At 35.9% G+C, this 10,788-nt stretch overlaps 1 protein-coding gene across 1 annotated transcript in view; it reads left to right on the forward strand.

The window, feature by feature from the left end:
* Positions 1–210: 210 nt before the first annotated feature.
* Positions 211–10,788, forward strand: part of LOC124379646 — a 19,307-nt gene continuing 8,729 nt past the window's right edge. The window contains exons 1-2 of the mRNA XM_046840076.1: positions 211–236; positions 694–774. The gene's annotated coding sequence lies outside the window, so the exon portion shown is untranslated. The remainder of the gene's footprint in view (positions 237–693; positions 775–10,788) is intronic.

The raw sequence follows: 10,788 nt of genomic DNA on the forward strand, positions 1-10,788 counted from the left end.
TCTCTCTCTCTCTCTCTCTCTCTCTCTCTCTCTCTCTCTCTCTCTCTCTCTCTCTCTCTCACTCTCCTCTCTCAATGATGAGCTCCAAAGTCTTGATGACTTACTTCAAGAGCTGCAGGAGAGGAGGAAGCAGCACCAGTAAAACACCTGAACCAAGGGTACATTGGAGAAAAGAGACAGTGATGGAAACATTGTCTATGCAAGACCAAGATCAAGCAGGAATAAGTCAAACGAGGGTCAGTATAATTTTTCATCTAAGATATATTGAATATCTGGATTGTTTAGGCACTTATGAATGTATTAAACAAGAAATATGATGTAAACAATCAAACCAGAAGCACTGATTTTTAACATGAAAATAAATTGAATAAAATACAGTATTTGTGTAAAGAAGTATACGCTTCACTAAATGATTGGTGTTGTCAGTGGCCAACCAGCTTGTTTTTATGATCTGCTTCCACAGCGAGCATGTTTATTTGCTTTTCTCATCTATTTGACACCTTATAGACAGATAACTGCAAGCAATTGAACTGTCTACATTTGGGTTTGGGAAATAAAAAGTCTGCTAGTCCTCTCGACTAAATGTTAAACAGTGAGCTTGGACCATTTTACACTGGTAATAAGGGAGATCAAATTGTGGGACAAGTTGTAAATGTTCTGAATGTTGTTCTTTATTGTTTTTATGTGGTACAGCTAATCACATTCGGAAAACTGATCCTCACATCAGTGCTCCTGACACTAACTGTGAGGTGAACTTTTCTCCAGAGACTGTTGGTGTGTACTTTATTCTGTAAATTACATAATATATATATAATGTGTGTATGTGTGTGTTACTATTTTAGAATTATATTATTATTATTATTATTATTATTATTATTATTATTATTATTATTATTATAGTATATAATCCAGAGAGTGTTAGGCATCACCAGAGTGAATATGAAGAACATTCAAGTCATTGCATGTGAGATATAGGGAGGTAACGGATTTTGATAACCTGTATTAATGCCTTGTCAAATATGGTGACCCTTCTGTAAGTTTGTCACTGTTGACATGAGACCGAATATTTTTCAGGATATAATGCAGAGAGTGTTAGGCATCACCAGAGTGAATATGAAGAACATTCAAGTCATTGCATGTGAGATATAGGAGGTAACTGATTTTGATAGCCTGTATTAATCCTTATCAAATTTGGTGACCCTGCTAAAATTTTTCAGGATATAATACAAAGAGTGTTAGGCATCACCAGAATGAATATGAAGATTATTCAAGTCATTGCATGTAATATATAGAAAAGTAACGAATTTTGATAACCTGTATTAATGCCTTATCAAATTTGGTGACCTTGCTGTAAGTTTGTTACTGTTGACATGAGACCCGAATATTTTCAGGATATAATACAGAGAGTGTTAGGCATCACCAGAGTGAATATGAAGAACATTCAAGTCATTGCATGTGAGGTATAGGGAGGTAACGGATTTTGATAACCTGTTTAATCCTTATCAAATTTGGTGACCCTGCTGTAAGTTTGTCACGAGACCCGAATATTTTCAGGATATAATACAGAGTGTTAGGCATCACCAGAATGAATATGAAGAACATTCAAGTCATTGCATGTAATATATAGAAAAGTAACGAATTTTGATAACCTGTATTAATGCCTTGTCAAATATGGTGAACCTTTTTTTAGTTTGTTACTGTTGACATGAGACCCGAATATTTTTCAGGATACAATACAGAGAGTGTTAGGCATCACCGAGTGAATATGAAGATTATTCAAATCATTGCATGTGAGATATAGTGAGGTAACGGATTTTGATAGCCTGTATTAATCCTTATCAAATTTGGTGACCCTACTGTAAGTTTGCACTGTTGACATGAGAGCCGAATGTTTCTCCGGATATAATAAAAAGAGTGTTAGGCATCACCAGAGTGAATATGAAGAACATTCAAGTCATTGCATGTGAGATATAGGAGGTAACGGATTTTGATAAACTGTAATAGTCCCTTATCAAATTTGGTGACCCTGCTGTAAGTTTGTAACTGTTGACATGAGACCCGAATATTTTCAGGATATAATACAGAGTGTTAGGCATCACCAGAATGAATATGAAGAACATTCAAGTCATTGCATGTGAGATATAGGAGGTAACGGATTTTGATAAACTGTATTAATGCCTTATCAAATTTGTGACCCTGCTGTAAGTTTGTCACTGTTGACATGAGACCCGAATATTTTCAGGATATAATGCAGAGAGTGTTTGGCATCATCAGAGTGAATATGAAGAACATTCAAGTCATTGCATGTGAGATATAGGGAGGTAACTGATTTTGATAACCTGTATTAATGCCTTATCAAATTTGGTGACCCTGCTGTAAGTTTGTCACTGTTGACATGAGACCCGAATATTTTTCACGATATAATACAGAGTGTATTAGGCATCACCAGAGTGAATATGAAGAACATTCAAGTCATTGCATGTAAGATATAGGAAAGTAACAATTTTGATAACCTGTAATAATGCCTTATCAAATTTGGTGACCCTGCTGTAAGTTTGTCACTGTTGACATGAGACCGAATATTTTTCACGAAATAATACAGAGAGTGTTAGGCATCACCAGATTGAATATGAAGAACATTCAAGTCATTGCATGTGAGATATAGGGAGGTAACGGATTTCGATAGCCTGTATTAATTCCATATCAAATTTGGTGACCCTGCTGTAAGTTTGTAACTGTTGACATGAGACCCGAATATTTTCAGGATATAATACAGAGTGTTAGGCATCACCAGAGTGAATATGAAGGCTGTAAGTTTGGAATATATAGGATATAATGCAGAGAGTGTTAGGCATCACCAGAGTGAATATGAAGAACATTCAAGTTAATGCATGTGAGATATAGGAGGTAACGATTTTGATAGCCTGTATTAATCCTTATCAAATTTGGTGACCCTGCTGTAAGTTTGTCACTGTTGACATGAGACCGAATATTTTTCAGGATATAATACAGAGAGTGTTAGGCATCACCAGAGTGAATATGAAGAACATTCAAGTCATTGCATGTAAGATATAGGAGGTAACGATTTTGATAACCTGTAATAATGCCTTATCAAATTTGGTGACCCTGCTGTAAGTTTGTCAATTTTGACATGAGACACGAATATTTTTCACGAAATAATACAGAGAGTGTTAGGCATCACCAGAATGAATATGAAGAACATTCAAGTCATTGCATGTGAGATATAGGAGGTAACGATTTTGATAACCTGTAATAGTCCTTATCAAATTTGGTGACCCTGCTGTAAGTTTGTCACTGTTGACATGAGACCCGAATATTTTCAGGATATAATGCAGAGTGTTTGGCATCACCAGAGTGAATATGAAGAACATTCAAGTCATTGCATGTGAGATATAGGAGGTAACGATTTTGATAGCCTGTATTAATGCCTTATCAAATTTGGTGACCCTGCTGTAAGTTTGTAACTGTTGACATGAGACCCGAATATTTTTCAGGATATAATGCAGAGTGTTAGGCATCACCAGAGTGAATATGAAGAACATTCAAGTCATTGCATGTGAGATATAGGAGGTAACGATTTTGATAGCCTGTATTAATGCCTTATCAAATTTGGTGACCCTGCTGTAAGTTTGTAACTGTTGACATGAGACCGAATATTTTTCAGGATATAATGCAGAGTGTTAGGCATCACCAGATTGAATATGAAGAACATTCAAGTAATGCATGTGAGATATAGGAGTAATGGATTTTGATAACCTGTAATAATGCCTTATCAAATTTGGTGACCTGCTGTAAGTTTGTCACTGTTGACATGAGACCGAATATTTTTCAGGATATAATACAGAGTGTTAGGCATCACCAGATTGAATATGAAGAACATTCAAGTTAATGCATGTGAGATATAGGAGGTAATGGATTTTGATAACCTGTAATAATGCCTTATCAAATTTGGTGACCTGCTGTAAGTTTGTAACTGTTGACATGAGACCGAATATTTTTCAGGATATAATACAGAGTGTTAGGCATCACCAGATTGAATATGAAGAACATTCAAGTTATTGCATGTGAGATATAGGAGTAACGGATTTTGATAACCTGTAATAATGCCTTATCAAATTTGGTGACCTGCTGTAAGTTTGTAACTGTTGACATGAGACCGAATATTTTTCAGGATATAATACAGAGAGTGTTAGGCATCACCAGAATGAATATGAAGAACATTCAAGTCATGCATGTGAGATATAGGAGGTAATGGATTTTGATAACCTGTATTAATGCCTTGTCAAATTTGGTGACCTGCTGTAAGTTTGTCACTGTTGACATGAGACCGAATATTTTTCAGGATATAATGCAGAGTGTTAGGCATCACCAGAGTGAATATGAAGAACATTCAGTCATTGCATGTAAGATATAGGAGGTAACGGATTTTGATAACCTGTATTAATTCCTTATCAAATTTGGTGACCTGCTGTAAGTTTGTAACTGTTGACATGAGACCGAATATTTTTCAGATATAATACAGAGTGTTAGGCATCACCAGAGTGAATATGAAGAACATTCAGTCATTGCATGTGAGATATAGGAGGTAACGGATTTTGATAACCTGTATTAATGCCTTATCAAATTTGGTGACCTGCTGTAAGTTTGTCACTGTTGACATGAGACCGAATATTTTTCACGATATAATACAGAGTGTGTTAGGCATCACCAGATTGAATATGAAGAACATTCAAGTCATTGCATGTAAGATATAGGAGGTAACGATTTTGATAGCCTGTATTAATGCCTTATCAAATTTGGTGACCCTGCTGTAAGTTTGTCACTGTTGACATGAGACCCGAATATTTTTCAGGATATAATAGAGAGTGTTAGGCATCACCAGATTGAATATGAAGAACATTCAAGTTAATGCATGTGAGATATAGGAGTAACGGATTTTGATAACCTGTAATAATGCCTTATCAAATTTGGTGACCTGCTGTAAGTTTGTCACTGTTGACATGAGACCGAATATTTTTCAGGATATAATACAGAGAGTGTTAGGCATCACCAGAGTGAATATGAAGAACATTCAAGTCATTGCATGTGAGATATAGGAAAGTAACGAATTTTGATAACCTGTAATAATGCCTTATCAAATTTGGTGACCCTGCTGTAAGTTTGTCACTGTTGACATGAGACCCGAATATTTTTCAGGATATAATACAGAGTGTTAGGCATCCCCAGAGTGAATATGAAGAACATTCAAGTTAATGCATGTGAGATATAGGGAGTTAACGGATTTGGATACCCTGTATTAATGCCTTGTCAAAATTGGTGACCCTGCTGTAAGTTTGTAACTGTTGACATGAGACCCGAATATTTTTTTAGGATATAATACAGAGAGTGTTAGGCATCACCAGAGTGAATATGAAGAACATTCAAGTCATTGCATGTGAGATATAGGAGGTAACGGATTTTGATAACCTGTATTAATGCCTTATCAAATTTGGTGACCCTGCTGTAAGTTTGTAACTGTTGACATGAGACCGAATATTTTTCACGATATAATGCAGAAAGTGTTAGGCATCACCAGAGTGAATTTGAAGAATTTTCAAGTTAATGCATGTAAGATATAGGGAGGTAACTGATTTTGATAACCTGTATTATGCCTTATCGAATTTGGTGACACTTCTATAAGTTTGTCACTGTTAACTTGAGACCCGAATATTTTTTTAGGATATAATACAGAGAGTGTTAGGCATCACCAGAGTGAATATGAAGAACATTCAAGTCATTGCATGTGAGATATAGGGAGGTAACGGATTTCGATAGCCTGTATTAATGCCTTATCAAATTTGGTGACCCTGCTGTAAGTTTGTAACTGTTGACATGAGACCCGAATATTTTTTTAGGATATAATACAGAGTGTTAGGCATCACCAGAGTGAATATGAAGAACATTCAAGTCATTGCATGTAAGATATAGGAGGTAACTGATTTTGATAGCCTGTATTAATGCCTTATCAAATTTGGTGACCCTGCTGTAAGTTTGTCACTGTTGACATGAGACCGAATATTTTTCACGATATAATACAGAGTGTTAGGCATCACCAGAGTGAATATGAAGAACATTCAAGTCATTGCATGTAAGATATAGGAGGTAACGGATTTTGATAACCTGTATTAATGCCTTGTCAAATTTGGTGACCCTGCTGTAAGTTTGTCACTGTTGACATGAGACCGAATATTTTTAGGATATAATACAGAGTGTGTTAGGCATCACCAGAATGAATATGAAGAACATTCAAGTCATTGCATGTAAGATATAGGAGTAACGGATTTTGATAACCTGTAATAATGCCTTATCAAATTTGGTGACCCTGCTGTAAGTTTGTCACTGTTGACATGAGACCCGAATATTTTCAGGATATAATGCAGAGAGTGTTTGGCATCACCAGAATGAATATGAAGAACATTCAAGTCATTGCATGTAAGATATAGGAGGTAACGGATTTTGATAACCTGTATTAATTCCTTATCAAATTTGGTGACCCTGCTGTAAGTTTGTCACTGTTGACATGAGACCCGAATATTTTCAGGATATAATACAGAGTGTTAGGCATCACCAGAGTGAATATGAAGAACATTCAAGTTAATGCATGTGAGATATAGGAGTAACGGATTTTGATAACCTGTATTAATGCCTTGTCAAATTTGGTGACCCTGCTGTAAGTTTGTCACTGTTGACATGAGACCCGAATATTTTTTTAGGATATAATAAAGAGTGTTAGGCATCACCAGAGTGAATATGAAGAACATTCAAGTCATTGCATGTGAGATATAGGGAGGTAACGGATTTTGATAACCTGTATTAATTCCTTATCAAATTTGGTGACCCTGCTGTAAGTTTGTCACTGTTGACATGAGACCCGAATATTTTCAGGATATAATACAGAGTGTTAGGCATCACCAGAGTGAATATGAAGAACATTCAAGTTAATGCATGTGAGATATAGGAGTAACGGATTTTGATAACCTGTATTAATGCCTTGTCAAATTTGGTGACCCTGCTGTAAGTTTGTCACTGTTGACATGAGACCCGAATATTTTTAGGATATAATACAGAGTGTTAGGCATCACCAGAGTGAATATGAAGAACATTCAAGTCATTGCATGTGAGATATAGGGAGGTAACGGATTTCGATAGCCTGTATTAATGCCTTATCAAATTTGGTGACCTGCTGTAAGTTTGTCACTGTTGACATGAGACCCGAATATTTTCAGGATATAATGCAGAAAGTGTTAGGCATCACCAGAGTGAATATGAAGAATTTTCAAGTTAATGCATGTAAGATATAGGGAGGTAACTGATTTTGATAATGTGTATTAATGCCTTGTCAAATTTGGTGACCCTGCTGTAAGTTTGTAACTGTTGACATGAGACCCGAATATTTTTTTAGGATATAATACAGAGAGTGTTAGGCATCACCAGAGTGAATATGAAGAACATTCAAGTTAATGCATGTGAGATATAAGGAGGTAACGGATTTTGATAACCTGTATAATCCCTTATCAAATTTGGTGACCGTGCTGTAAGTTTGTCACTGTTGACATGAGACCCGAATATTTTTAGGATATAATACAGAGAGTGTTAGCATCACCAGAGTGAATATGAAGAACATTCAAGTCATTGCATGTAAGATATAGGGAGGTAACGGATTTTGATAACCTGTATTAATTCCTTGTCAAATTTGGTGACCCTGCTGTAAGTTTGTAACTGTTGACATGAGACCCGAATATTTTTTTAGGATATAATACAGAGTGTTAGGCATCACCAGAGTGAATATGAAGAACATTCAAGTCATTGCATGTGAGATATAGGAGGTAACGGATTTTGATAACCTGTATTAATGCCTTATCAAATTTGGTGACCCTGCTGTAAGTTTGTAACTGTTGACATGAGACCCGAATATTTTTCAGGATATAATGCAGAGAGTGTTAGCATCACCAGAGTAAATATGAAGAACATTCAGGTCATTTCATGTGAGATATAGGAGGTAACTGATTTTGATAACCTGTATTAATGCCTTATCGAATTTGATGACCCTGCTGTAAGTTTGTCACTGTTGCAATGAGACCCAAATATTTTCAGGATATAATACAGAGTGTGTTAGGCATCACCAGAATGAATATGAAGAACATTCAAGTTAATGCATGTGACCCTGCTGTAAGTTTGTCACTGTTGACATGAGACCCGAATATTTTTCAGGATATAATAGAGAGTGTTAGGCATCACCAGAGTGAATATGAAGAACATTCAAGTCATTGCATGTAAGATATAGGGAGGTAACGATTTTGATAACCTGTATTAATGCCTTATCAAATTTGGTGACCCTGCTGTAAGTTTGTCACTGTTGACATGAGACCCGAATATTTTTCAGGATATAATACAGAGTGTTAGGCATCACCAGAGTGAATATGAAGAACATTCAAGTCATTGCATGTAAGATATAGGAGTAACGGATTTTGATAACCTGTATTAATGCCTTGTCAAATTTGGTAACCCTGCTGTAAGTTTGTCACTGTTGACATGAGACCAGAATATTTTTCAGGATATAATACAGAGAGTGTTAGGCATCACCAAATTGATTATGAAGAACATTCAAGTTATTGCATGTGATATATAGGGTGGTAATGGATTTTGATAACCTGTATTACTGCCTTGTCAAATTTGGTGACCCTGCTGTAAGTTTGTCACTGTTGACATGAGACCCGAATATTTTTCAGGATATAATGCAGAGAGTGTTAGGCATCACCAGAGTGAATATGAAGAACATTCAAGTCATTGCATGTAAGATATAGGGAGGTAACTGATTTTGATAGCCTGTATTAATGCCTTATCAAATTTGGTGACCCTGCTGTAAGTTTGTCACTGTTGACATGAGACCAAATATTTTCAGGATATAATACAGAGTGTTAGGCATCACCAAATGAATATGAAGAACATTCAAGTCATTGCATGTGAGATATAGGGAGGTAACGGATTTCGATAGCCTGTATTAATGCCTTGTCAAATTTGGTGACCCTGCTGTAAGTTTGTAACTGTTGACATGAGAACCGAATATTTTTCAGGATATAATACAGAGAGTGTTAGGCAACACCAGAGTAAATATGAAGAACATTCAAGTTATTGCATGTGAGATATAGGGAGGCAACTGATTTTGATAGCCTGTATTAATTCCTTGTCAAATTTGGTGACCCTGCTTTTAGTTTGTCACTGTTGACATGAGAACCGAATATTCTTCAGGATATTATATAGAAAGTGTTAGGAATCCCCAGAGTAAATATGAAGAACATTCAAGTTAATGCATGTGAGATATAGGGAGTTAACGGATTTTGATAACCTGTATTAATGCCTTGTCAAATTTGGTGACCCTGCTGTAAGTTTGTCACTGTTGACATGAGACCCGAATATTTTTTTAGGATATAATACAGAGAGTGTTAGGCATCACCAGAGTGAATATGAAGAACATTCAAGTCATTGCATGTAAGATATAGGGAGGTAACGGATTTTGATAACCTGTATTAATCCTTATCAAATTTGGTGACCCTGCTGTAAGTTTGTCACTGTTGACATGAGACCCGAATATTTTTCACGATATAATACAGAGTGTTAGGCATCAACAAATTGATTATGAAGAACATTCAAGTTATTGCATGTGATATATAGGGTGGTAACGGATTTCGATAGCCTGTATTAATGCCTTGTCAAATTTGGTGACCCTGCTGTAAGTTTGTCACTGTTGCTATGAGACACGAATATTTTTCAGGATATAATAGAGTGTTAGGCATCAACAGAGTAAATATGAAGAACATTCAAGTTATTGCATGTGAGATATAGGGAGGCAACTGATTTTGATAGCCTGTATTAATTCCTTGTCAAATTTGGTGACCCTGCTTTTAGTTTGTCACTGTTGACATGAGAACCGAATATTCTTCAGGATATTATATAGAAAGTGTTAGGAATCCCCAGAGTAAATATGAAGAACATTCAAGTTAATGCATGTGAGATATAGGGAGGTATCGGATTTTGATAACCTGTAATAGTCCCTTATCAAATTTGGTGACCCTGCTGTAAGTTTGTCACTGTTGACATGAGACCTGAATATTTTTCAGGATATAATAAAGAGAATGTTAGACATCACCAGAGTAAATATGAAGAACATTCAAGTTAATGCATGTGAGATATAGGGTGGTAATTGATTTTGATAACCTGTATTACTGCCTTGTCAAATTTGGTGACCCTGCTGTAAGTTTGTCACTGTTGCAATGAGACCCAAATATTTTTCAGGATATAATGCAGAGAGTGTTTGGCATCACCAGAGTGAATATGAAGAACATTCAAGTCATTGCATGTAAGATATAGGGAGGTAACGGATTTTGATAACCTGTATTACTGCCTTGTCAAATTTGGTGACCCTGCTGTAAGTTTGTCACTGTTGACATGAGACCCGAATATTTTTCAGGATATAATACAGAGAGTGTTAGGCATCACCAGAATGAATATGAAGAACATTCAAGTTAATGCATGTGAGATATAGGGAGGTAACGGATTTTGATAACCTGTATTAATTCCTTATCAAATTTGGTGACCCTGCTGTAAGTTTGTCACTGTTGACATGAGACCGGAATATTTTTCAGGATATAATACAGAGAGTGTTAGGCATCACCAGAGTGAATATGAAGAACATTCAAGTCATTGCATGTAGATATAGGGAGGTAACGG

The sequence above is a fragment of the Silurus meridionalis genome, chromosome 26 (genome assembly GCF_014805685.1).
Source record: "Silurus meridionalis isolate SWU-2019-XX chromosome 26, ASM1480568v1, whole genome shotgun sequence".
NCBI classification, from domain to species: Eukaryota; Metazoa; Chordata; class Actinopteri; order Siluriformes; family Siluridae; genus Silurus; species Silurus meridionalis.